The following is a 26,848-nucleotide window of genomic DNA, read 5'->3' on the forward strand; positions in this document are numbered from 1 at the left end:
TGTCCAGAAGAGATGTTAGGTAACTTACATTGCACTTAGATACTGCCTTCCTCAAACAAAAAAGCTCAGTTAAACTCTTTGTACATGGTCAGTGCAGTGTTTGGAATGTCAGCATTACACGTTGTGTTTAGAAAAGAATAAATATTTTACTTTTACAATCCCTTGCAAGCTTTGATGGTTTTTTTTTCTTTAATATCTTTATTCGTTTTATACAAAACCTTATCACAAACATTAACGTATCCTGGAACAAACAAGTGAAGGAAAACCCCAGTAAAGGCAACAGAAAAGATCCTTCCCCTTCCTTACCCCTGAAGCAGGAGAACCCACAGAGCAGAAACATCATAAATCAAGACGTATTATCAGCAAGATTTCCAGCACTGACTACCGATCTCCTACCATCCCAAGAAGTAGCATCTAATGCAGAAGTAAATGTATGTCTTATAGAAGAGGACAAGGATGCAATATAAGCACCCCATATTTTAGGAAAAGCCACTTTTTCCGGCACGGCGAAATACACCATGTTTTAAAGTCCAGTGTTGATCTTTGAAGGTTTTAATCTCAGAATTAGAAGAATATGGAAGGGTGCCAGGAATTAAAATCAATCTAGACAAGTCTGAAATGTTGGCATTATTGCTATCAGATATTGAGAAAGTTCATTTTCAAAATAATTTCCCTTTCAGATGGGCTGATAGACGGATTAAATACCTGGAGATATATTTAAGTAATGAGAGGAAGGATCTTTTTCAGATGAACTATTCTCCTTTAATTAATAATATATTCAACGACTTAGATATTTGGGAACAACATAATCTTTCATGGTTTGGGAGAATGACTGCAGTGAAAATGAATGTTCTTCCCAGGCTACTTTACCTTTACCTGAGGCTTTTCTTAAATACCACAAAAGTAAAATGGACCGATGCACAGAAGTCACACCAATAGGAAATACCCAAAATTATATATGTGTGCTGCATAAACATTCAGGTGGAGGCGTACAAACAAGAATTATTATTAAATAATTGGAAACAACTTATTAAGAGTGCTTTTAATCAGGGACGGATTCAAAGTACAATCCACATAAAATGGGAATCTAATGAAGTGTCTTTGAAAAACAACAGCCTGAAGAGGTTATCTAAGATTCAGGCTTTTCTTAAAACATTACAATCTAAACTTTTTAGTTTCATATGGAGAAAGAGACTAGCATGCACTACTTTATATTAACCAAAACTATTTGGAGTATTGGGAGTGCCTAATCTCAAAAAATATTTTGTAGCTGCTCAATTGAAAGCTGCAACAGATTGGTATACATTGAATGATGTTGCAGATGTGGATCCTTGGACCAAGGTGGAGTTGATGCAGCCTGCAGGGAGGAGCCCTGCAGGTCCCTCCATCAGCTGGCAGAGTAAGATGAGGCAGAGGTCCAACTGGAGCTTCACCAATACCAGCCCACATAGCCCTTAGGTTGCACCCTCAAGTGCCGAGGACATGTCTTTAAAATAATGAGAGGTGTTGACCAAGTAGATGTGACTCGATTATTTACACTTTTGGATAATAGAAGGACTAGGGGGCACTCCATGAAGTTAGCAAGTAGCACATTTAATTGGAGAAAATTCTTTTTCACTCAATGCACAATTAAGCTCTGGAATTTGTTGCCAGAGAATGTGGTTAGTGCAGTTGGTGTAGCTGGGTTTAAAAAAGGTTTGGATAAGTTGTTGGAGGAGAAGTCCATTAACTGCTATTAATCAAGTTGACCTAGGGAATGGCCTCTGCTATTACTGGCATCAGTACCATGGTATATTCTTAGTGTTTGGGAGTTGCCAGGTTCTTGTGGCCTGGTTTGGCCTCTCTTAGAAACAAGATGCTGGGCTTGATGGACCCTTGTTCTGACCCAGCATGGCAATTTCTTATGTTATTATGTATATGGTTTTCTGGGGCTGTTCTGAGAGGCTGACAGTTTTTTGTAGATGTAGGATTTCTTTGCAGCAGTGATGGCCTCTTGATATTTTGTCAATTTTTCAAAGTAGAGACTTTTGTTTGTCTGAGATGGGTCTATCCTCCATTTTCTTTCATGTTTTAGCTCACATTTTTGGGTTTGGAGTGTAGTGTTGTCCCATTGTGTGGATTTTGTTCTTTTCATTGAGTGTGGTTTCAAGGGGGCAAGTTTCTAAAGTGTAGATGTAAGGGTGGAGTTCCAGTATTCTAATAGTTCTTGAGGTGAGTTATAGGAGGTGTTGTCTAGAGTCGGTGTGAGGTTGGATGCAAGGGACATTGCGTCAGTATGACCACACTTTATGGTTGTGGTAGAGTGTTCATGGGAGATTTGGTTGCAAGATTTGGGTTTAAGGGTGAAGCTGATAAGGAAGTGGTCACTCCAGGGAATTTTAGATATGTTTATGTTCAAGTCATTAGTGTCAAAGCCAGTGGGGTTGACAAATACTAGGTCTGGGCAATTGCTTTTTTGTGCATGGGGGAGGAGATGATTTGCTTCCAGCTGCATGAGAGAAGGGTATCAAAAATCATGTAGGTGTTGGTGGGAGTTGAAATGTGTGAGGCCGGCGGGTGGAGGTTGAAGTCTCCTAGGATAATTGTTTTTGATGGATTCAGGTTTAGATTGAGGATTGCTTTGAACAGGGGGAGAGCATCTTTGGCAAAGAGCCCAGGAGGGCAGTAGGTCAGACATAGGTTTATGTGTTTGTATATTAGATATAGCAACTTAAATGAGGCAAGGGTGGAAACATCTACCACGGTAAATTTCAAGTAGATTTAAAGAATATGGCCAGACACCATCCTCTGCATCCTATTCTAGGACTATGAAAATATGAGAAGTTAGGTGGGCAGCTCTGGTTAAGAATCAGGATGTCATAATCTTTCAGCCAGGTTTCGGTGATACATAGACAGTCATGTGTTCTGGAGGCAATGAGGTCATAGATGATGGTGGATTTTTTCGTAATAGATTGTGCATTGATGAGTATAAAGAAAAAGGTGGTAGTAGTAGTGAGGATGGGATGCAAGCTGGTTAATTTAATGTTGGTGAGGGTTCTGGCTTGTGGAGCGTAGGACTGTCGTCGGAAGGTGCCTCCACATAAATGACCTTGGCCTGTAATTACGGGGATAAGGAAGTGTGGAGAGGTAGAGGAAGGAGTGTACTCACAGCTTTGAATGGTGTCAATAGTTATGTAGAACTGAGGTGCAAACGAGGCATGCACAAAGGGGTGCACAAAGGGGCAGGCTCCTTTGTTGCTCACCCTACCGGCCTGAACCTGTGAGCTGCTCGCTGCTGGTTGCAGCTTTTGGCAGCGCCATTGCGGGATTGATGGGTGGTGGTGGGCAGGTGGGGCAGCGGGCATTGGGCGGATCAGCTGCATGTCACCAGCGGCTTCCAACTCTCCCTCTCTTGTGCCAGTGGAAAATATGGAGAAATTCATGGAAATTTGGCATCCTTACATTTCTTGGAGACAAAATTAATGGCTTTGATTGAGGTGAACTGAACATTGCTTTAGTTTTAACTATTTGTTGCGATGCTGCTTGAGGGTTAGGCCCACAAGCAGCCTCTTACCTTGCAGCAGGACCCGGAGGCCGCCGTTGCTGACGCCTGCTATCTCCGTGGCCTGGAGGCCGTCACCATCACTGCAGCTGTCTGGGTCTCCTTGCGGCCTGGCACCGCCTCCTCCTGCTCTTCGTGGCCTGGAGGCCACCGCCGGTGCATCTTCCACACGGCCTGGAGGCCGCTGTCGACACTGCTGACTCTTCACGGCCTGGAGGCAGCTGCTGATGCTCCTCTTCCACGGCCTGCGGGCTGCCTCGGAGCTCCTCTTCTCATGGCAGGGAGTCGCCATCAATCTTCTGTCTTCTCGCAGCAGGGAGCCGCTGACATCAGGGTCTGCTTCTTCTTCGCAGCTTGGATGCCACTCTCCGTGATCCTGCCTCCTCCTAGGCGCGCAGCCGCGCCTCTCTTCAGGATTTAAAGGGCCCGCGGTGGGCAGGGCCCTGTGGCTCCTCCTGATGATGTTCCTGTGGTGTCTCCTCTTCAGCCCTATAAGTAGGACCTCTCTTCACTCTGGCTTTGCCTTTGCAGGGAGTTAGCTCCTGGATTCTTCATTCCAGCTCTTCGATCCAGGAGACCTCAGTGATCCATCTTTGCTTCTTCTAGGCACTCTGTTCTTCATGGGAATTCCCTTGTCTTCATCTGTAGTTTCTGATCCTTCATCTCCATCTTCGTTTGCACTTCCTGGTCTCTTGTTGGATCCTGTGTCTTCGTGTGTCCTGTCTTCGGATGTTCCACTCTTCAAGATGTTCCTGTCTTCAGATGCTCCACTCTTCGGATGTTCCTAGTCCTGATGTTTCTGCTCCAGAGGTACCTGATGTTCCATGCTCTGTGCTTCAGATGTTCCTGATGTCCTCATCTCCAGAGGTCCCTGACGTCCAGTTGTCCTATTGGTCCCAATGCCCTAATGTCCTGGTATCCTGAGGTTCTGCTGTCCTGATGTATTGGATGTCCTACATTCCAGTCCTGATCCTGATGTCCTCTTCGCCAGCTCTTCGTCCGGGTTCCCTTCATCCACCCTTCCTGGTGTGCCTCTGTCGTGGTCCGTGACTAGCCCATGGGGGGCGGTGTAGGGTGCCTCGTGGCACATCGCCTACCTTCACGTTTGCAGTGCAAGCCTCCGGTAGACCCTTCCTTTTAATGTTCCTGAATCCGAGTTCCAAGTTCTGAGCCTTGAATCCTGAGCCTTGTATCCTGTTCCTGGTCTTTGGAACCCCTTGTGCCTTCTTCCGTCCATGCCCAAGACTCTGTCGAACCTGCTCTGCTTCAGCGTGTCAAGCCTCCGGTAGACCCTTCCTTTTAATGTTCCTGAATCCGAGTTCCAAGTTCTGAGCCTTGAATCCTGAGCCTTGTATCCTGTTCCTGGTCTTTGGAACCCCTTGTGCCTTCTTCCGTCCATGCCCAAGACTCTGTCGAACCTGCTCTGCTTCAGCGTGGTCTGCGACCAGCCTCTGGCGGCTGTGTAGGGCATGCCCAGGTGCAGGCCTCTCCTGAATCTTCACCATGTCCTGGCTTCAAGTTCCACTGCTTCATCTGGAGTCTGCTTCACCTTCGGTGTGGTCCATGGCCAGCCATGGACGGCTGTGTAGGGTGCGCTGCGATTCAGCACTCACCCAGTACATTCTCCTGAATTCTGAATCCTTGCCTGATACCTCCAAGTATCTTGAATCCTTGCCTGAGACCTCCGGGTATTCTGTAACCTATTCTGAGTCTTCTGAGCATCCTGTATCTTCATCCACGTCTGAGTATCCTGTATCCTCTTTCCATGTCTGAGCACCTTGAATCCTGGTTCAAGTTCTAGTCCTTGTCTCTTCCAAATCTCCACTAGTCCTCGTCTCGTCCAAGTCTCCACTTGTCCTTGTCTCGTCCAAGTCTTCTAGCATCCATGTCCTGTTCCAGTACTATCGCCTGTCCTTGACCTCTGTCCGTCCTGTCGCATCTGCCGTTCCCAAGCAGCAGGTCCGAAAGAGCTATCGAGTGGCCGGAGGGCTACCCTAGAGACCAGCATTGCGTTGCTGGGTCTCTTCTGGTGCGTTCGGGTTCTGCAGAGATTAGGGCTCCTGGCCTTCAGTCTGTCCACCCGTGCTTGGACACGTCTTGTCAGCCTCGGCGCTTCCTCAGGGTTCTCTGGGGCTGTGCCGAGGTCTAAGGGCACACTATCTCCCTGGATTTGGAACCGCTCCCTAGCGCTTCCCCAACATTATTTGACAATATGTTTACTTGGTTTTTACTTTTGCTTCCATTATCTTTTATTTTGGATATAGAACTTTTTACGCACTTGATATAAATTGATTGTGCAAGGGAAGTGGGGGTAAACGTGTGACATTGTATGAGGGAAAATGTTGTTGACTTTGTGTTGTTACTGTTATTGCTTACAATGTCAATAAAGTTTAAATTGAAAAAAATAAAATAAAATAAATAATTGCTGTAATCTTTCCTGTCTTTGAGATATTTGTCGATGAAAACACATGAAAAAAATAAGAGGTTCCTCAGGTGGCCAACATGATGAAGATTTTAAATTGTACCATCTTTCCAGTTGCGCAATAAGTAAGGTAAACTTTGAGATTGGTTAGCTGTTTGCCCAGGACGAAATATTAATTAAATGTCTACTCCAGAAAAATTGCAACAGCAACCTGTATTGTTTGATTGGCCACTTAGCATAGATCCTCCTTAAAAGAAATATGCATTAGAAAATTGTGCAAAAAATGACAAGGTCCATATTCAGACACATTCCAGATAGCAAACTGACAGGGTCATTTATCAAATTGCGTTATGGCGTTTTCGTATGCGTTAAGGCATTTTCGCATGCAAAAAAACCTTAATGCATGCGATAAGCACCATAACGCATGTTGCGATGCAAATTTTTTAAAGGGGAGGAGTCGGGGGAGGGATTTCTGCAAAAGTGGACTGGCTTCGCAAAGTACAATGCCATAATGCATGATATCGCTGAAAATAACTACATCTTTTTCAGTTGCGTTAAGCTGTGCAATATCTTGCGTTATGCCCATAATGCTATTTGCGATTTTTTCGCAAACTTTGTTTTGGGTATTTTTAGGCTGGGGAAGGGCCTGAGAGAGGGAGGGAGAGAGAGAGACTGTAGGGGTGGCACCATAGTAAGCAGCTATTTAAGCTACTATAGGAGGCCCACTTAGTAACTCGAGGTGAGGTTTAGGTAGTAGTTTAGGGGTTAGGGGCCACTTTTACATGAGAGTGAGACGTATGAACAGAACAGAATCTTTTGTGAAGATTTGATGTCCTTCGGAGTGAGAAAACACACAAAGATGAGATTTGTACAGTGTTCTCTCAACCTAGTGTTCAGTTCGGAGTTAACAGTCTGCTTGGAATTAGCAATCTGTTGTTAATTAGGAGAGTTGTGGGTGGATCCTTGGACCGGTGGCAGATGACCATGCCCCCAGGGGAAGATCCCGAACGGAACCACGGTCAGGCTCAGAGTATGGAGACAGACACACACTAGTTCTTGTATTAGACAGTATACTGAACCACCAGAGGTGGCAGGGTGAGCTGGAATGCCCGGCTGGGCTGTAATCCCTCAGATACTGGAACAGCGATCCCTGGAGGCTGAGCTGTAGAGAAATTGAAATATAGTGAGTAGGCAGGATATGCAGAGTTCATGTACTGAACCAGATGGTAACACTCACACAATGTCTCATAGAAGCCCAGGAGCTGGAATGTATAGGCCCTCGAGGAGCGAGTACCTGGTTCCAGGGAAAGCTCTGAGAGAGCGATGGTAACTCACTGATATAGTTGGCAGTGATGACTTCCAGGCAAAAGAGTGTATCGAGAAAGTCTGGGAACGAGGGCCCTCGAGGAGCGAGTACTGGTTCCAGACTGTCACCTGAAAAACAAAGAAAAGAGCGAGGCCCCCGAGGAGCGGATACCCCTAGTAAGTCCGAGGAGGCAGAGTAGCTTGGAAAGTCGAAGCGAGTCCGTAGTCAAACCTTGCTAACTCGATGTGTTAGCAAATTCTAAGACCTTATATATCCGTCGCGGGTGATGTCATCTTCGGGGGACGCCCCCGAGGTTCGCGCCATCACCGGTACTTCAGTCAGGGCCGCGCCGCGCGTGCCCCTAGGCCTCCAGGAAACATGGCGGGTTGCAGCGTCTAGCCAGTCCAGGGACACTGGAGGACCTCGGCAGAAGGATGCCGCGGCAGGCAATCTTCCCGCGGACGAAGAGGGAGGTGCCAAAGAGGTAAGGAGGGCGGAGACAGGGCGTCGGGAACCGACGGACACAACACCTAGCTTGATGTTACCCAGGTAGAGAGTCCATCAAGCCAGGTTGAAAGAACATTGTACAAATCTCATCTTTGTGTGAGTTTCCTCACTCCGAAGGACATCAAATCTTCACAAGAGTGTACTATTCTGTTCATATGTCTCACTCTGCATGTACAAATCTCTCTCTCCCCCCCCCCCCCCAAGTGGTGAAATGAGCACTTTGCAGGTAGGAAAATGCAATTATGTAGGTATTATCGCAAAGTGCGAAAAGTTAACAAACATTGCGGTAATACCTATGCGAAGCGCTAAGATAACGCACATTGCGATAAATAGTCTATTACCATAAAACACGCCCCTTTTCCTATCGCATGCGATATTTACTGCAGATTGATAAATCTAGGCCCTAGAGCCTGATTTACTAAGGCTTTTCTCCCATTCTGTGCCTATGGGAAAAATGCTTAGTAAATGAGGCCCTTAATTTTGGAGGTATACTCAATAGTGCAGTCGCACTATTAACCATAGCCAACTAACTTTAGGACAGCTGTTTGGCCCGAGCAAACTTAGCAGGCTAAGACATCTGGATAACTCTGAATATTTGAGGGAGCTGGTTAATTTAGGCCTGGATTTTCTAAGTTCGCAGAACTTAGAAAATCCAGCGGTAACAGGGGCGAAGTGGGGGCAGGCCTGCGAAAGCCGGCAGTGATCGCACCACCGCGGTGCTATCGCTGCTGGCTTTCGCAAACCAATAGCGCCACCGGGAAAGGTGGTGCTATTGGCCGCGTTACTGATGGCGATAAGGCTCCTTACCTTTTCGCCGTCAACGATGTCTTTGCGGCATCCGCCCCGGTGCCACCACGACTCCTCCCCTTCCGGTGTGGATGCCGCCCAGAACCCGCCCTGTTCTAGGTGCAAAAAGTCTCTTTTCACGTGTGATACCTTTGGAAAATGACCCCCTTAGCTAGCTAACTTTCCTCCCATTTACACCCCCGGAATGCTCCTAACCTATCCGGCTAAATTCTAGTCACCTAATTTATTAGCCAGCTAGAACTTATCCAGATATGTGACCAAATTTTAATTTAGCTGCCTAACGACTGAGTTAACAATATATCAAAAAAAGAACCAACGGGTTCATTCACTGTGAGAATATGTCTTTCTGTTATATTCAATGTTATTATCTCCTTTTTAGCAAGGGTTTATACAAATTTTGATAACCTACACATCAAGTGGGACTAAGGTGTCTCGGCGCTCCGGAAAACATTTTTTTTTTTTTGGGTGGTAGGTTGGGGTTTCATATAATCGTGTAGGCAACCCTGCCTCTTTCGAGCATATTATAATCATAAACCTGCCAACCTCCTCCCGTTTTTTTGTGTATATGTGTTCATGCAAACAAAACTTTTTTTTGGTATGTTAAACACTTTCTTAATTCATACAAGGTACACAAGACATCCAACAAAGTATATGGACCGAATGAGGTCTTTGATAGTGCTCCAAAAATGTTGTTGAAATGTCACTTCTCCACCGCAGAATGTGATGTAAATCTCTTATATATATTTGAAAACACACTCTTTCTACATGATGAAAATTCTCTGTCCGTTCTATCACAACTCAAAATATTTATAATCCCAACATGTACATATTTCAGACGACCAGCATCCTTCTTCAGGGGATGTACCGGCAAGTGGTGTCCGACACTCTATATGCAAAAATTACGGAGCTGATATTAAAGATTGTTACTTTCCTTAAAGTTGCACGATTGAAGATTCGGTCACGAAGATTATTCCATGATTAGTTCATCTTTTTCTTAAGTAACTTCAAAGTATGCCACGGTTAATTGCTGTTGTCTTCACCTTCACCTCGTCTGGATGTCGACTGAACCTGTGTCCGAAAGAGCTCCTTATATCCAAAGCGCTGTGCGCAAATGAAAACCAATCAGGTGGGTTTGCACGTTCCTCTATCCTATGGGAGAACACTGTGCTCCCCAGTATTTTCCTTGAAGGGTGTGAAACCACACCCACTTGTATGTGCTGTTGTGCGTGCTCTGGACCTGATGGGGAACTGCCAAAGACATTTAGTGGTAAATGTGATACAATGTGAGGACCTTACGGAAACAATCCTATGAGAATTTTGTGTTTAATATTAAACCAATAGAGGACATTTGTAGTAATCATTAATCAAACAGGAACGTTTGATGATAAATGCAATCCCATATGAGGACCTTACTGTAACAATCCAATAAGAATTTTGAATTTAATATTGATTAATGGAGGAAACGAGCAGAGTATAGATGTGTTGGTCTCGTGGTATAACCCTGTACACCAGCGTCTACTTCAAAGGGAAGGGGTCCCAGGTTAATTTCAAATTGAAAAATCTGACACCGATGCCCAACTTGTTTGTTATATAATCGTCGACAGATTCAATTCATCATTCATGCCTGTGGGGATAGATGACCTTAAAGTATAAATCCAAAATAGTTCCCGATAATTCAGTTGGGCATTTAAATCACAACCGAGATTGGAAACTACTACTTGTTCAAGCACTGTCCACTTCAGATCCCGTATGTTATGGGCTGCAGTTGTCAAGTGCTGTACCATCTGTGCCGTCATTTTCGCTGTAGTGTATCTTGATTTGTGTTCGCTTAGTCTTACTCAAACCGGGCGTGATGTGCGTCCAACATAAAGTTTAGGACACGGACAGATGATCACGTATAATACATTGCTGGAATTACAATTGGTGTTACTCTTTCTCCAAACTTTGTAGTGCATCACTGGGTCTGTCCACTCTTTGCCCACTATGGACTGGGAACACCAGCTACACCATCCACATACTTGATGACCTACTATTTCCTCTATGGAGCTCTCATGTGCCAATTGAGCATGTACTAATGTATCTCGAATGTTTCTTCCTCTCGATATGGCAAACATCGGAGTCTCTGCGAGTTCCTTATGTAAAGCCAGTACATGCCAATGTTTTTTGATGGCTGCTATAATTGCTCCCATGGCTGTGGACTGTTTTAGAACACACACCAAGCGACTGATTTCCTTTTTGGGTTTATACGCCAACAACTGTTGGCGATCGCTAAATTTAGCCCTTTTATAAGCCCTCTGGATAGCTTTATAGGGATAACCTCTGCCTGCAAATCTCTCCTTCAACATATTTGCCTGAACTTCATATTCCTCATCGGTAGAACATATGCATCTTATTCTGAAGAAGTTTGTGCTGTAAATTGCAGATTGCTGTCCATAGTATTTATCCATGAGAGAAACCTTTGTAGCCGCTGATCTGTACCGGTCCAAATGAAAAAGATGTCATCTCTAAACCTGAACCAGCACTTAATATCTGTCCACCACTCGGATGTAATTATGTGGCTCTCCTCAAAATCTGCCACGTATAAATTTGCTATTGCCGGTGCTAAAGGTGACCCCATAGGGATTCCGTGAATTTGATGGAAACATTCCTGGCCAAACCAAAAATAATTATTGAATAGTACTATTTCAGTAAGATCAATTAATAATTCATTGGAAAATCTATGGGGTATGGTGCATTGTGCCAGGGCCTGTATAACTGTCTGCAGAGCTCTGTTCTGTGGAATATTGGTATACAATGAATTAATGTCCATAGTGCCCATGATATAATTTTCTTGACTGATAACCTGAGATTGTAAAAGAACCAAAAAATGTGAAGTGTCTTTTACGTATGATCTAATTTGTTGAGCGTACGGTTGCACCCTTCAAGGAAAATACTGGGGAGCACAGTGTTCTCCCATAGGATAGAGGAACGTGCAAACCCACCTGATTGGTTTTCATTTGCGCACAGCGCTTTGGATATAAGGAGCTCTTTCGGACACAGGTTCAGTCGACATCCAGACGAGGTGAAGGTGAAGACGACAGCAATTCACCGTGGCATACTTTGAAGTTACTTAAGAAAAAGATGAACTAATCATGGAATAATCTTCGTGACCGAATCTTCAATCGTGCAACTTTAAGGAAAGTAACAATCTTTAATATCAGCACCGTAATTTTGCATATAGAGTGTCTGACACCACTTGCCGGTACATCCCCTGAAGAAGGACGCTGGTCATCTGAAATATGTACATGTTGGGATTATATATATTTTGAGTTGTGATAGAACGGACAGAGAGTTTTCATCATGTAGAAAGAGTGTGTTTTCAAATATCTATAAGAGATTTACTTCACATTCTGCGGTGGAGAAGTGTCATTTCAACAATATTTTTGGAGCACTATCAAAGACCTCGTTCGGTCCATATACTTTGTTGGATGTCTTGCGTACCTTGTATGAATTAAGAAAGTGTTTAACATACCAAAAAAAAGTTTTGTTTGCATGAACACATATACACAAAAAAACAGGAGGAGGTTGGCAGGTTTATGATTATAATATGCTCGAAAGAGGCAGGGTTGCCTACACGATTAAATGAAACCCCAACCTACCACCCAAAAAAAAAAAAAAAATTTTTCCGGAGTGCCGAGACACCTTAGTCCCACTTGACGTGTAGGTTAACAAAATTTGTTTAAACCCTTGCTAAAAAGGAGAGAATAACATTGAATATAACAGAAAGACATTTTATTTATTTATTTATTTATTTATTTATTTATTTAACATATTTCTATACCGGTCTTCATGAAGGGATTCATATCAGACCGGTTTACATGGAACTTGGGGATTAACTGGTTAACCAAACAAGAAAGCCGAAGCAAAGTTACATATAACAAGGAGAATGAACTTGGGGGCTATAGTAGCCAGGAAGTAGAAAGACAGAAAAAAAAAACTAGAGGTAAAATACATATGAAGGGTACTGGGATTAGTGCGAACGTCCCGTCAGTTGAGCTGAGTCTGAAATGACACTTTCAGAATTAGGGGAAGGCTTGGAGGAAAAGCCAAGTCTTAAGTTTTCTTCGGAAAGTAAGAAGGCAGGGTTCCAGTCTTAGGTCAGTCGGCAATTTGTTCCAAAGGACTGGGCCCGCTGTGGAGAATGCACGTTCTTTGGTGGAAGTTAGGCGGGTGGATTTAGTAGGTGGGACTAGTAGGGTTCCTTTATATGCTTCTCTGATGGGTCTTGCAGAAGAGTAGAGTTTGAAAGGGATCTGAAGGTCTAGTGTGAGCTGACTGTGGAGGTTTTTGTGGATCATAGTGAGTGTTTTATGTAGGATTCTGTATTTTATTGGCAGCCAGTGTAGGTTTCGGAGAATGGGGGTGATGTGAGCTCGCCGGTTGGTGTTGGTTAAGATTCTGGCTGCTGTGTTCTGGAGCATCTGTAGTGGTTTGGTGGCGGAGATAGGGAGCCCCAGGAGTAAAGCATTACAGTAGTCAGTTTTTGAGAATAACGTTGACTGAAGGACGGTTCTGTAGTCCTGGAAGTGAAGAAGGGGTTTGAGTCTTTTCAGAACTTGAAGCTTATAGAAACAATCCTTAGTGATGTTGTTGATTGATTTCTTTAAATTTAGATGATTATCTAGGATTACTCCTAAATCTCTTGCTTGAGATATCTGTGGGTCAGGGACTGTTTGATTGGTGTTGGCCGGGTGGTCAGGGGAGATAAGAAGGATTTCTGTCTTGGCTGCATTGAGAACCAGGTTCAGGCTGGTGAGGAGGCTGTTGATGGACTTAAGGCAATTTTCCCAGTAGGTAAGCGTTTTTGGAAGAGAATCTTTTATGGGGATCAAGATCTGCACGTCATCTGCATAGAGGTAGTGTATTAAATTTAGGTTTGTGAGCAAATGACAAAGGGGCAGTAAGTAGATATCGAAAAGGATAGGGGATAAAGAAGAGCCTTGGGGGACGCCTAGCGTTGACTTGTAACTTGGGGATTCTTTGTTATTAACTCTGACCTTGCAGCTTCTGTTGTTGAGAAAGGAGTCGAACCATCTTTTGGCGAGTCCAGATAATCCGATGTCTGAGAGACGGTTTAGAAGGATGGCGTGGTTCACCGTATCGAAAGCCGCAGAGATATCTAGGAGGACCAGTAGGTAAGAAAGCCCTTTGTCAAGGCCCATAAGGATGTGGTCTGATAGGGAGATGAGCAGGGTTTCTGTACTGGATGATTTCCGGAAGCCGTACTGGGAAGGGTATGTATTTTATGTTCCTCAAGGTAGTCAGAGGGTTGTGTGTTCACTACTTTCTCTGTGAGCTTTGCAAGAAAAGGGAGGTTGGATATAGGTCTGAAATTGGAGAGTTCTTTTGTGTCCAAGTTGGGTTTCTTCAAGAGGGGTTTGAGGGACACCGTTTTTAGCTCATCCGGGTAGATTCCATGGGCTAGGTTACCGGGTAGATTCCATGGGCTAGATACCGGGTAGATTCCATGGTATCTTATAAAATCCGGGGTCGGCGCGCGCAAGGGGGTGCACATTTGTGCAACCTGCGCGCGCCGAGCCCAGCGCGCGCTGCCTGTTCCCTCTGAGGCCGCTCCGAAATCGGAGCAGCCTCGGAGGGAACTTTCCTTCGCCCTCCCCCGCACCTTCCCTTCCCTTCCCCTACTTAACCCACCCCCCCCGGCCCTATCTAAACTCCCCCTGTAACTTTGCGCGCGCTGGCCAGCAGCCCCGCTCCGTGTTCCGGTCCCGGGGGCTGGTCTGGAGACCTCGCCCCCGGAACACCCCGGGCCGAAACCACACCCCCGTCGCCGCCCCCAAAATGCCGCGTTGCTCCGGGCACGCCCCGACCCGCCCTTTTTACAAAGCCCCGGGACTTATGCGCGTCTTAGGGCTCTGCGCGCACCGACGGCCTATGCAAAATAGGTGCGCCGGCGCGCGAGGGCCCTGCGCGCGTAAATTCAGCCGGATTTACGCGCACAGGGCATTTAAAATCCACCCCTCAGTGAATGAACCAGTTGGTTCTTTTTTTGATATATTGATTATATAGCACTGTGTAAGTGGCTAGATTTTTACTGGTTTGTCATAACGTCTGAGTTAGTCAGCTAAATGTTTTTGAATATGGATCTCGACATGATTACAAAATAGCATAAATATTTCCAAAAGCAAACATTTAATGCAAGGTAAAGGCTTGCTGTGTCCATCTATCTGTCTGTCTATCCATCCCATGCGTAAGTCTGCAGCCAGGAGCCAAGGAACTGCTCAAACGATAGACTTGCAAGCGGGTAAATCCTGGAACTCCCCTTCCAGTACTTCAGCTGAGCACACGGTTGCTAAATTGTGAAGTGCTATAATGAAATTGAACTCTCGTCTACTGAAGATGAGGTTGAGACTCGCCAAATCTATTTTACATTGCATTTAAACTTGATTTGAGCAGTGGTTTCAAGATGAAAGATAAGTGCACAAACCCACTGCATCAGTGACCTCCTCCCCCCCCACCCCCCCACCAAGTATCAGTTTTCATAACCTACAAACAATAAACAAGTCACAGGTTTATTCAAGATATCACAAAAAGATAGCGGTATGTTATGAGGAGTCTTTTTCAAGAACGCTATTACTGAATGTATTAATCTGTGGTGGAAAGCCTTGGTCATGCTAGGATAGCTCCGTGTACCTGACCTTTCACCTTCAGATGTAATTGGTTCATGTCGGTTGTCAGTACATTTTGCTAGTTTAAGGAGTTGGATCTTGGGAATGGAGATGCATAATCCTTCCACTGGCCCTCTAGAAATGAGCCTCCATGTGACTATAGATTTTTATATTCCAAGAGTTCTCGACAGGGATGACTGTAATGAGGAATGTTACAACGATATTTAGCACTTGACATACTAAGCTGTCTCTCATTGCTGGTGACGAAAAATATATCGGAAATGTAGGGATATCCAGGGTCTTTTGTAAGTCTGGGACCAATCTAAATGTGCAGTATAGGCCTGCATTTTCTTAAAACCATCTCAGTCTTATCCACACCATTTGTAGATCCGTGCCCACTTCATTTTTTTTTTTTCTTCTGGGTGAAACCTTGCTGATCGGTCTTTCCCAGCCACCTCTCCTTTTACAAAGTTGCAGCTGATATGATGCTGGAAATTAACATTATCTGAAGGAAATGATCACACTTTGGGCCAGCTAGCCAGTTCCCTTATTATTTGCTCACTTGTTAAGATGGTCACGCCGAAGCACTTGACAGCAATGAAATATGCTGTGGTCAAGTGCCATTGCATGGGGAGCATTTTAATCTTTTATTGTTAAAACAATTTTTTTTCCCCTATATTGCCCTCCCTTGATCAGCTATTATGTCTACCTAGGAGATGGTTTGTTTGTTTGGGGGATTTTTGTTTTTTTCTTTTTCGTCCTCCACTGAAAACACCCCCTCGAAGAGTAAAATCTTTAGAGGCGCTAACCATCTAAACAGGCAGAAGTTCAGAGGCAACGGCTCCCCGAAGGTCCTATTATTAACTGACTCTTTTTTTCCTTCTCTTTATCCCCATGCCCGTAAATCCTGAATGGCATACAGACCGCAGTCCTACGCCTCGGCTTTTTACTCAAGCCCAACTGCATGCTTCGATTTGAACAAAATAAACCGCGCTTGTATAATTTGCAGCAAATGCAATTGGTGACCACAAGAATTTGCTCCACAAAAGGTTTGCAGGGAGTTTGAATACTTTGGCTTAATTCCCTCCAGGTGCCACTTAGCCTAAGTCTACAAGCAGAGAAGCCAAGTGTACATAGAGAGAGAGTCAGAGAGAGAGAGAGAATTTTGTTCTTGTTTTCCTGTTGGGTTTTTTTTTTTTTTTTTAATATACATATCCAGCCTTGGCAGTGCCAACAGTGGGTCGTGCCCACAGCATGTTTATTTACAGCAGTGAATAAAACTGAGGCTGAAGTAACTGTGCCCCGTCCCCTTCATGTGAAAGATGAGATTACAGATCCTTTATTCCGCACCCTATGTCTGGTTCTTTCATCTTAAGGAAAACCCTTTTCTGAAATATTTACAGACTCTTTCAGCCTGTGTTTGTTATTCCTTTCTAATCTCTTCTGTTGAAATTGCATCTAAAGAGCACACAGGATCCCAACTCCCCTGTAGCTTGAAAAGAATTCTTTAGGCATTGGGCAATTGTTCTCAAAGCAATGGCAGGGCACAGGTGCAGCTCCATCTTCCTCCAGGAAAGGTGCGCATCTTCACATCTTCACATGTTCAAATATTTTTTATAGCAAAAAGGCTCTAGCCTTCGAGGGAAATAGGAAGCCAAGAGGAGCAATACCAGGGTAAGTAGCCCAAAGGAGCAGAATGATAGCCCTAATGTCACTGAAGGTTCAGCTGTAGTGGGGCCAGCAACACAGGCAATGACTGGAGTGAAAGCAAGGACTTGGATCAGAACTGAAAGACTAACAGGTCGATACAGCAAGGCCGCGTTAGAAAGAGTGCGGCAGTGCCGGGCGCACGCTCGTTCCTTGCACGCACAGTCCTGCTCACATACCGCTCGATACTCTATTTAAATTGCATGCAAATGCAAGCCGCGTCTGCGAAGCGTTAGGCGAAGGGATAGGCCCGCGCAACCCATTTTACTGTATAGGCGCTTAATACAGCGCCTATACAGTATCCTGGGAGCGCTGGTACCTGTCATTTCAAATGTCATTTCAACTGACATTTGAAATGACAGGTACCAGGAAGTGGATGGTTCCCCCCATCCCGAAGCAAGGCGCAGGCGAAAATTTAAACAAAAGTGTAAAAAACAAAAGTGTAAAAAAAGTTAACTTACTGGTGGGAGTCGGCGGGCGCGCGTTCGAGGCGGGAGCGAGTTCATCGAGGCGGTAGCAGGCGGGCTGTCATCGAGGCGGGAGCCGGCGGGCGGGTGATTGTCAGCCCTCTCCCCTCCTCCCAAAGCAAGGCGCGAAAGCAGCCTTGCTCCGGGAGGAGGGGAGACAGGACTGGCAGTGTAAAGCGAAAAAAAAGTAGCAAGAGCGAGGGGAGAGAGGACAGGCAATCCTATGCTCGGGATTGCCAGTCCCCCCTCCCCTCCTCCCGAGGCAGGCGCGAAAAGCAGCCTTGCTCCGGGAGGAGGGGAGGGGGGACTGGCAGTGTAAAGCGACGAAGCGACTTACTTTTTGCAGGCCCCCCTCCGGACATCGGCGAAGACGACCGCGGCTCCCTGCCTCCAGTTGCTCGCGAAGATGGACGCCTCCACGGGCAAAAGCGGCCCCTGTTCGTGCAATTGGGCCGCTCAAGGCGTGACGTTTGGCGTCACGGCACGCGACGTCACGCCTTGAGCGGCCCAATTGCACGAACAGGGGCCGCTTTTGCCCGTGCAGGCGTCCATCTTCGTGAGCAGCTGGAGGCAGGAGAGGGGAGCCGCGGTCGTCCTTGCCGATGTCCGCAGGGGGGGGCTGCAAAAAGTAAGTCGCTTCGTCGCTTTACACTGCCAGTCCCCCCTGCCCTCCTCCCGGAGCAAGGCTGCTTTTTGCGCCTGCCTCGGGAGGAGGGGAGGGGGGGACTGGCAATCCCGAACGTAGGATTGCCCGTCCTCTCCCCTCTCTCTCTCTTGCTACTTTTTTTTCGCTTTTTTTTTTTTTTTGCTTCGGGAGGAGGGGAGAGGACTGGGGCTGCCCCGGGGACCGGCACCCATGGACGCGGCCAGGGCAGGAGAGCGGGGGCTGGGGGAAAGTTTGCCGCCTACCCTTACCCCTGCAGGGGTAAGGGTAGGCAGTAAGTTAGCAGGTTAAACGCGCGGCAAAACGTCAGGGTAAAAAAGCGATAGTCGGGGCGCGCGTTACTGGATTCGATCGTTTACATGCAATATACATGCCGCGTGCGGAAGTGGTTGCCCAGGGATTTTAGGACGCAGTAGGAGTAGGTTAAAGGGGATAGTGTATCGCAGGAAGGGCTAACGCGGCCGGAAAGTGAGTAGAACGCGAGTTAGGAGCTGGGTAAACGCGGCCGCACTTTACTGGATCAATCTGTAAGGGTTTTTCCAGAGGTCCATATTCAAACACATTTACAGGTCTATCCCCTTTAACTTACTCCTACCGCGTCCTAAAATCCCCGGGCAACCCCTTCCGCACGCGGCATGTATATTGCATGCAAACGATCGAATTAGCTATTCCCTACCATCCAGTAACGCGCGCCCCGACTATCCCTTTTTTACCCTGCCGTTTTGCAGCGCGTTTAACCTGCTAACTTACCGCCTACCCCTACCCCTGCGTTAGAGGCAGGGGTAAGGGTAGGCGGCAAACTTTCCCCCAGCCCCCGCTCTCCTGCCCTGGCCGCGTCAATGGGTGCCGGTCTCCGGGGCAGCCCCAGTCCTCTCCCCTCCTCCCGAAGCAACAAAAGCAAAAAAAATCGAAAAAAAAAGTTGCAAGAGAGAGAGGGAAGAGAGGACGGGCAATCTTACGCTCGGGATGGCCAGTCCCTCTCTCCCCTCCTCCCGAGGCAAGGCGCGAAAAGCAGCCTTGCTCCGGGAGGAGGGGAGAGAGGACTGGCAGTGTGAAGCGACCAAGCGACTTACTTTTTTTGCAATCCCCCGGAGGAGACGGCCATCAGCAGAAACGGATCGCGGCTCCCCTCCCCTGCCTCCCGGCGAAGATGGACGCCTGCACGGGGGAAAGCGGCCCCTATGCGTGCAATTGGCCGCTCAAGACGTGATGTCACATGCCGTGACGCCAAACGTCGTGATGTCACGTCTTGAGCAGCCAATTGCTTTTGTTGCTTCGGGAGGAGGGGAGAGAGGGCTGACAATCCCGAGCGTCGGAGAACTGTCCACCTCCTGGTATCTGTCATTTCAAATGTCATTTGAAATGACAGATACCAGCGCGTCCGTGAAGCGTTAGGCCCGCACCCAGGTTACTGTATAGCGCTCTATACAGTAAAACGGGTTGCGCGGGCCTAACGCTTCACGGACGCTTCTTAGATGCAGCTTGCATTAGCAAGCTATTTACATACAGGATCGAGTGGTAGGTGAGCTGCACTGTGTGTGCGGCAACCGCGGGTGCGCCGGGCACTAACGCAGCTCTTCCTACCGCTCGGTACTGGATTGACCTGTTAGCTGGATAACTAAGACGACATCCAGTTAGATGAAAATCTAGTCACCTATCCAGCTAAATTGTAGCCAGATAACTATTTAGCCTGCTGGAACTTGGCTGGATAAGTCAGGGCTGTTCCAGCCCTTTAGGACAGGTCATGCGGCAGACCTGTCCTAAAGTTAACCTGATAAACATATCCAGCTACTTTTAGGATATCCGAGTATATTCAGCAGTGTGGCTGAGCCGCTGAATATACAGCATTAGTTAGCCAGAAAAGTTTATCCAGTTAACTAGCAGAGCCGCACGGAAGCTGAATATGGACCTCCCAGTAGTTAGATAAGTTTGGCTTGGGCAATTAGTACACAAGTGGTGTGGAATAATACCAACAGCAAAACAGACACTACACACATTCTCCCTTAGAAGGGAGAAATATGTATTGTACATCTCAACCCTGCCCTCGGGGCCCATCCAGCCAGAGAGGTTTTTAGGGTATCCACAATAAACATGCATGAGAGAGATTTGCATGAGGCAATGCATGCAAAACGTATTGGAAGATACAATATGAAATGATCGACTATTAAAGATAAGTTCCCCCTGATGCAGGTTGTCCGAAGTGCCAGCTGACGTCGGGGCGGGGTTGACCTTTTTGTTACATTTGTTGCTGTGCCTTCTTTTTCCAGGGAAAGTATGTGATTATTGTTAACATTGATTTCTATTTGCAACTAAAAGCTTTTTGAAAAATAGACATTTTTTTGGCACCCTTTGTGGGCCGTATGGGTGAGTTTTTGAGTAGTCTGGGGGATCTCTTTCTAAAGAGGTTTAGTATGTTTTCCCAGCTTGCTGACCCCCTAATTAGGCACTTACGAATTGGTTATCGTCATCGCCTTTAAGATTCTGTTACTGTTCCTTTCTATTGTGTGGATTATTAGTGCTAAGGTAAGTTTGACTGGCTCTTTGATTTGTGAGGAAAAGGCTACCACATGGTTTGGTCTATGCCATAAACCAGGAGTAGCCAACTCTGGCCCTTGAAAGTCACAAACAGGCCAGGTTTTCAGGATATCTACAATGAATATGCATGAGATAAATATGCATGCAGTACCTGCATTGTATGCAAAGCTATCTCATGCATATTCATTGTGGATATCCTGAAAACCAGGTCTGTATATGACTTTCGAGGACCAGAGTTGGTCACCCCTGCCATAAGCCCTATGAAATGAGATTCAGGACCTAGATATATGTATATCCTAGCCTACAGAAAAGAACAGGCAGGGGCAGGAGGTGGGGAAGATACGATAGATACATTCAGATACCACACAGGAATAAATATACAGGGAGAAAATATTTTTCATTGAAAATAAATAGATCAAGAAGTTATAATTTGCAACTCAAAGGGGATAAACTGTGGAGTAACTTAAGGAAATATTTCTCCACAGAAAGCATGGTGGATGCATGGACCAGCTTTCCAGTGGCAAAGTCAAAAACAATATCAGAATTCAAGAAAGTGTGTGATAAACACAGAGGCACCTTCTTTGAGAGTTAATGAAAGTAACCAAAAATCAAGTGGGGATTGCCATCTTGAAGCAGAGCAGAACAGTGGACAGCAGGTGAAACTGGCCTTGGGGTCTTATTCTGCAGCCATAGTCTGTGTTTCTGTATGGAAGAAAGAGCAAGAGAATGTGCACAGCAAGGCTGTCCAGATATTAATTTGCAGCCTTCTTACCTGACTGATGACTGGTATGTTCCTCTTGTCTCAAATCCTCACGTTTGCATGCAGTGCAACACACCCCACTTATTTCTGCAGTTGCACTCATTCTGTAATGCATTTGTGTAATGGCAAAGGGATCTATTCAGCCTGAACTTCAGTAGGATGTATTGGGAGATATGCAGGTACAGAGTTAAATTCTAAGTATTTATTCAAATGACAGCATCTCCAGCTTTGCTGAGCACCGTAACTTGCTTAGGCCAGTGGGCTGGTAAAAAAAAATATATATTTCTCCTTACACGGTTCATGTTTTCCTCAGTGATGAATGTCACATTGTTCCCTGTCCTCTGGGGAAGATCTCAGCGACTGCCCCTGTTCATCACTGCTCTGGTACGAAGAGACTTCCATCCCATGGGTCTGAGTGCACACTACAAAGGTTTGTAGATGCAACATTTTAGGCTCTGATGTTGGGACTCATTGTTCATGAGAAAAGCTCCCTGACTACAGACACACTCCACCAGCCTCTGATGATGGCGATGCCATTTCTAGGGAGAAAGGGATAGGAAAACTTAACAGTGAATTTAACTGTAACTCGGTCGTGATTCTTCCGTGAGAATTTCTCGCCCTCCCTCCTCCTTTCAACCCCCCCAGTTCGCCCTTTTCCCTTATACCCCTACTTCCTTTTGTTATATACTATTCTATATGATTTGTTTTGTTATTTATTATTATATTTCTTATTCATTACTTCCTTTTGTTATATACTATTCTATATGATTTGTTTTGTTATTTATTATTCTATTTCTTATTCATTACTTTCTTTTGTTATATATTATTTATTATAATTATATATATATTACCTTCTTTTGTTATATACTCTTCTATATAATGTATTATCAGTTGAATCTTTATTTTATGACCTGTTATCTTGCTGTTGCTTAATTTTATGCTCCTAGTTCTGTGTTTCACTGTAAAGCCCGTTTTGCTGCATTTCGTTTATTGTGAACCGATGAGATGTTCCCAGCGTTCATCGGTATATAAAAACTACTAAATAAATAAATTAAATAAATAAATTAAATAATCCTGCGTATTAAGCTACCTACTGGTGATACATGTTCCTCCCAAAAGTCAAACCATTCTGAATGAAGATCCCACATTAGGTACAGCTTTGGTCAGACGATCAAGTAAGCAAAGAGCATGTGCTCCCCAGGGAGCTTCTCAAAAGAGATAGAGCTGAACATCCCCAGGGAACCGGTGAAAGAGAGAAAGGGCTGTAGATTTTCAAGGTGTCAGTAATAATCACGAGTCTGAAAGAGAGAGAGAGAGAGAGTCAGCGTTGTACAGTATTAAAGAAGGAAACTTGGAGTGAGGGAAGAAGGAAGTGGGCCATGTCTTAAGCAATAGTGCAGTTTAATATTTAAAGATACTTGAAAGAGATTTGTGGGCAAAAGGTGGCAGACATCTTACTCTCCTATTGAAACACAATGGAACAGGGAAACTTTTAAGAGGAAGAAATTGGCAATTGTGGATAAATAACTGAGATGCTTTCTAAAAAAAGGAGGATTGACCATTGTTGTCTGGCTGCTTCTTGAAACGCCTGCGGAAGCTGATTGGCTGCTGGAATCTATATTTCAAAGAACAGCTCTGGCAGGGTTTATTTGATGCTCTCTTTCTGTTTGACTCTCTTTCTCTCTCTCCATCTCTTTCAGTTGTTCATCAAAGATTCAGTATACAATGGACAACAATTTGCTGAAATGACATACAAAAAGAGATGACTTCTGTCACTCGTGGGCCACACCTTCATCACTAGAGCTTGTTATTGGAGGCAGTTCTAGAATGGCTTCTTCTATCAGGCTCGCATTTGATGGAGAGAAAAAGGGAAGAGTCACATTTATCATCTTTGGGCCATACTACCCCTGGGCTTTGATCTCAAAAGCTAAGTAAGAGTTGGGTTTGGCTGGAGATCTCCCGGCCTCTGCAGGAAATGTTGTTGGCAGCCAAACAGGCGACAAGTCTTCTTTCTGAGGCAGTACTGATCCAGTGTCAAGGAGCATGAAAGACCCTGTTAGCCTGCAACATGACTAAACACCAACAAAGCATAGTTAGAGCTAATTAGTGAATTATGAAGGCAATCTTCAAAAGCCATTATCTGTAAAAGGGCTTGTTGAAATGCAGGTGGAAGTAGGCATGTTGTTCCACAATGTGCCTACGTTTATTCACCTTTTTTTGTGGATATGTTCCTGGGGGGGTTGATTAGTGGAGGCAACAATATGCAAAGTTTTTATTTTCAAAACTAGGTGCCTTGTTTTGGCTGGAGAAAGCACCTACGGCAAAAGCAGATGCAAATCTCTACAGGCATTTTTGAAAGAGAAAGCACGCTCACACTTTTCTTTGAGGATAGGGGGAAAATCCACAGATAAAAGTACCCCCAGACTTTACATTTATTTGAAACTCCTATATCTAAGACTGCCAGGGGGTGGGAGAATAGATGCATGCAGGTAATTGTCATATTTTTTTTTCTGTGTCCTCCTGCATTCAGACTAAATGATGTATGTCTTTGACCCCCATTGCTTTTCAGGATCTGACTGAATGCAGTACACCTGCTTTTATTCTTTCTCTCTGTTTTCTGTAAAGATATGAGCACTCATTTTCATACGCCTTTATTTTTATAAAGTGCTTATAAAGTGCATTCGAATGAAAATTAGTTAAATGAATTATATTTGAAAAAAACAAAACACAATAGACTTTGTATGTTCTGCTGTCAAAATTCCCCTCTAAAAAAATAGTTTAGACTTAGAAAAAAACTTTCTTGTTATTTCAGAAGTACAGCTCTCTGCACAAAAGTGCTGCTCAGTGAAATAATAATAGTTTATCTCCTCTAGCTGTTCGCTTCTAGAAAGAGATTTCAAGTTGATTGTGACTTAGCTAAAATGTGAAATGTGTTGAGTTGGACCTCAGCCATTTCCACATAAGTCACTTGTCTATATGACAGTGTTCTGCCCAAATCAAAGGGTTTGGTGTTCTCTGCTCACAGGATCCAGGACTGGGATAATAGGTGAAGCCATCTACAGACAGATAACAGCATACAGGAGCAGTTAGCAGCAAGGAGGAGCCTGAAAACATTCTCCTTCTTAAGTCGCAACTACAGATGTGGGCGTATTGTGTGCTGAAGAGATTCAGATGCTGTTGAGCAGTATTAGTAATAATTTCAGACAGTATGCACTGGTGAACTGAGGTGCAGGAGCTGAATGATACACTAGGAGGTGCTGCAGGGAGAGACAAAGAATCATTGGCAGAGTTATATGTGTGGGTTTCAGCACTAGAATATCAGGGAGTCCTGAAGGGTATCAGTGACAGAGCTGTGAGAGAGGGGTCTCAGTACTGGAATAGCAGGGGTGCTGCAGGGCAGGAGTAAGATACATTGGCAGGACTGTGTGTGGGTCTCAGTACTGGAAAAAGCAGGAGTACTGCAGGGCAGGAGTAAGATACATTGGCAGGACTGTGTGTGGATCTCAGTACTGGAAAAAGCAGGAGTGCTGCAGGGCAGGAGTAAGATACATTGGCAGGACTATGTGTGGATCTCAGTACTGGAAAAAGCAGGAGTGCTGCAGGGCAGGAATAAGATACATTGGCAGGACTGTGTGTGGATCTCCATACTGGAATAGCAGGAGTGCTGCAGGGCAGGAGTAAGATACAATGGCAGGACTGTGTATGGATCTCTGTACTGGAATAGCAGGGGTGCTGCAGGGCAGGAATAAGATACATTGGCAGGACTGTGTGTGGATCTCTGTACTGGAATAGCAGGAGTGCTGCAGGGCAGGAGTAAGATACATTGGCAAGACTGTGTGTGGATCTCCATACTGGAATAGCAGGGGTGCTGCAGGGCAGGAGTAAGATACATTGGCAGAACTTGTGTGGATCTCTGTACTGGAATAGCAGGAGTGCTGCAGGGCAGGAGTAAGATACATTGGCAGGACTGTGTGTGGATCTCTGTACTGGAATAGCAGGAGTGCTGCAGGGCAGGAGTAAGATACATTGGCAGGACTGTGTGTGGATCTCAGTACTGGAAAAAGCAGGAGTGCTGCAGGGCAGGAGTAAGATACAGTGGCAGGACTGTGTGTGGATCTCAGTACTGGAAAAAGCAGGAGTGCTGCAGGGCAGGAGTAAGATACATTGGCAGGACTGTGTGTGGGTCTCCGTACTGAAATAGCAGAAGGTGCTGCAGGGCCAGGAGTAAGGTGTAGTGGCAGCACTGTATCTGTGTGTATGTGTGTTGGGAGGGGAACGGGCAGAGGGAGATGAGAGGGGATCTCAGTGCCTGAATAACAGGAAATGCTGCAGGTTTTTGAGAAACTAATATCACCGCTGAGCTATCCAGTATGGCAGTTTGCAGTGGGGAAGCTCTCCTCCATACTTTGCTCATTACGGAGAGATCTGTCTTTTGCCATCCTAATCTTTCTAATGTATAGCTTCTGCATCTGGTTGTTTCTCGTTTATTTTACTTGGATGTATGTTAACATGAAACATACTTGAAATGAAAAATAAAACATACCTCAGTGTGAGACTTTGGCGTGTGTAGCTGAATTCCCTTTTCCACTGCATGCCTGCGCAGTGTGCTGCAGAGAAAACACGCAGATGCCTCCTTTCAACCCCTCCCTGTTGGTAGCAGGGCTGATGCAAAGGAAGGCAGCAAATGAAAACTAGGAGCTGTCTTTTGGGAGGCAAACTTAGTACCAAAAGTAAAGGAAGGTGTAAGGTAATGAAGGTCAATGCCCATCCTCTGGGCCGATAATGACCAAAGCAACATCACAAATAGGAAGCAATTCAAAGCCTTGTAAGAAACGACCGGCACCGTCCCAGGCATGACGTGCAAATGGAAGCATCCTAGAACTGAGCTCCCCTGATAAAACTGGATAACCAATCGGACACTGTGATACCAGGGTACAAATTATATCAAAATGATAGGATGGATCAAATTGGAGAGGTGGCACTACATATTAAAGAGGGCATGGAGTCAAACAGGATAAAAGCTCTGTAGGAAACAAAATGTAATGTTAAATTGTTATGGGTAGAAGTTCCTGGTGAAAATGGGGAATAAAACAGCAGTGGGGATGTTTACCATCCACCTGGCCAGAATGAACAAAACATTATGTTGCGATGGAGATGGACCCTTGGGTTGAGGTGGGGTTGACGCAACCCTCAGGCAAGGGCCTTCGGGTCCCCACCATCAGCAGGTGGAGTGGGCTGAAGCTGGAGGCCACAGGAGCGTCACCTATACCAGCCCTCATTCCCCTCGGGTTGAGCCTTTGGGTGCCGGGGCCGGCAGGACTTAGGTGGGCCTCGAGGTTAGCTAGAGATGAAAGGTGATTCAGCCCAGAGGCAGCAGCCAGTAGATGGCGTTGTCCTATCCTGGACTGCATTTGGTACTGGAACTCAGGTGCCAAAGGAACAGTGAGGAACTGGAGGTGCTTGAGTA

At 45.4% G+C, this 26,848-nt stretch overlaps 1 long non-coding RNA gene across 1 annotated transcript in view; it reads left to right on the forward strand.

Annotated features, from left to right (window-relative positions):
- The window catches only part of LOC115090304, a 45,565-nt gene extending 19,659 nt beyond the window's left edge, over positions 1-25,906 (forward strand). The window contains exon 3 of the long non-coding RNA XR_003856365.1: positions 23,082-25,906. This is a non-coding gene — a long non-coding RNA (uncharacterized LOC115090304). The remainder of the gene's footprint in view (positions 1-23,081) is intronic.
- The last annotated feature ends 942 nt before the right edge of the window (positions 25,907-26,848 follow it).

Source organism: Rhinatrema bivittatum, chromosome 4 (genome assembly GCF_901001135.1).
Source record: "Rhinatrema bivittatum chromosome 4, aRhiBiv1.1, whole genome shotgun sequence".
Classification (NCBI taxonomy): domain Eukaryota; kingdom Metazoa; phylum Chordata; class Amphibia; order Gymnophiona; family Rhinatrematidae; genus Rhinatrema; species Rhinatrema bivittatum.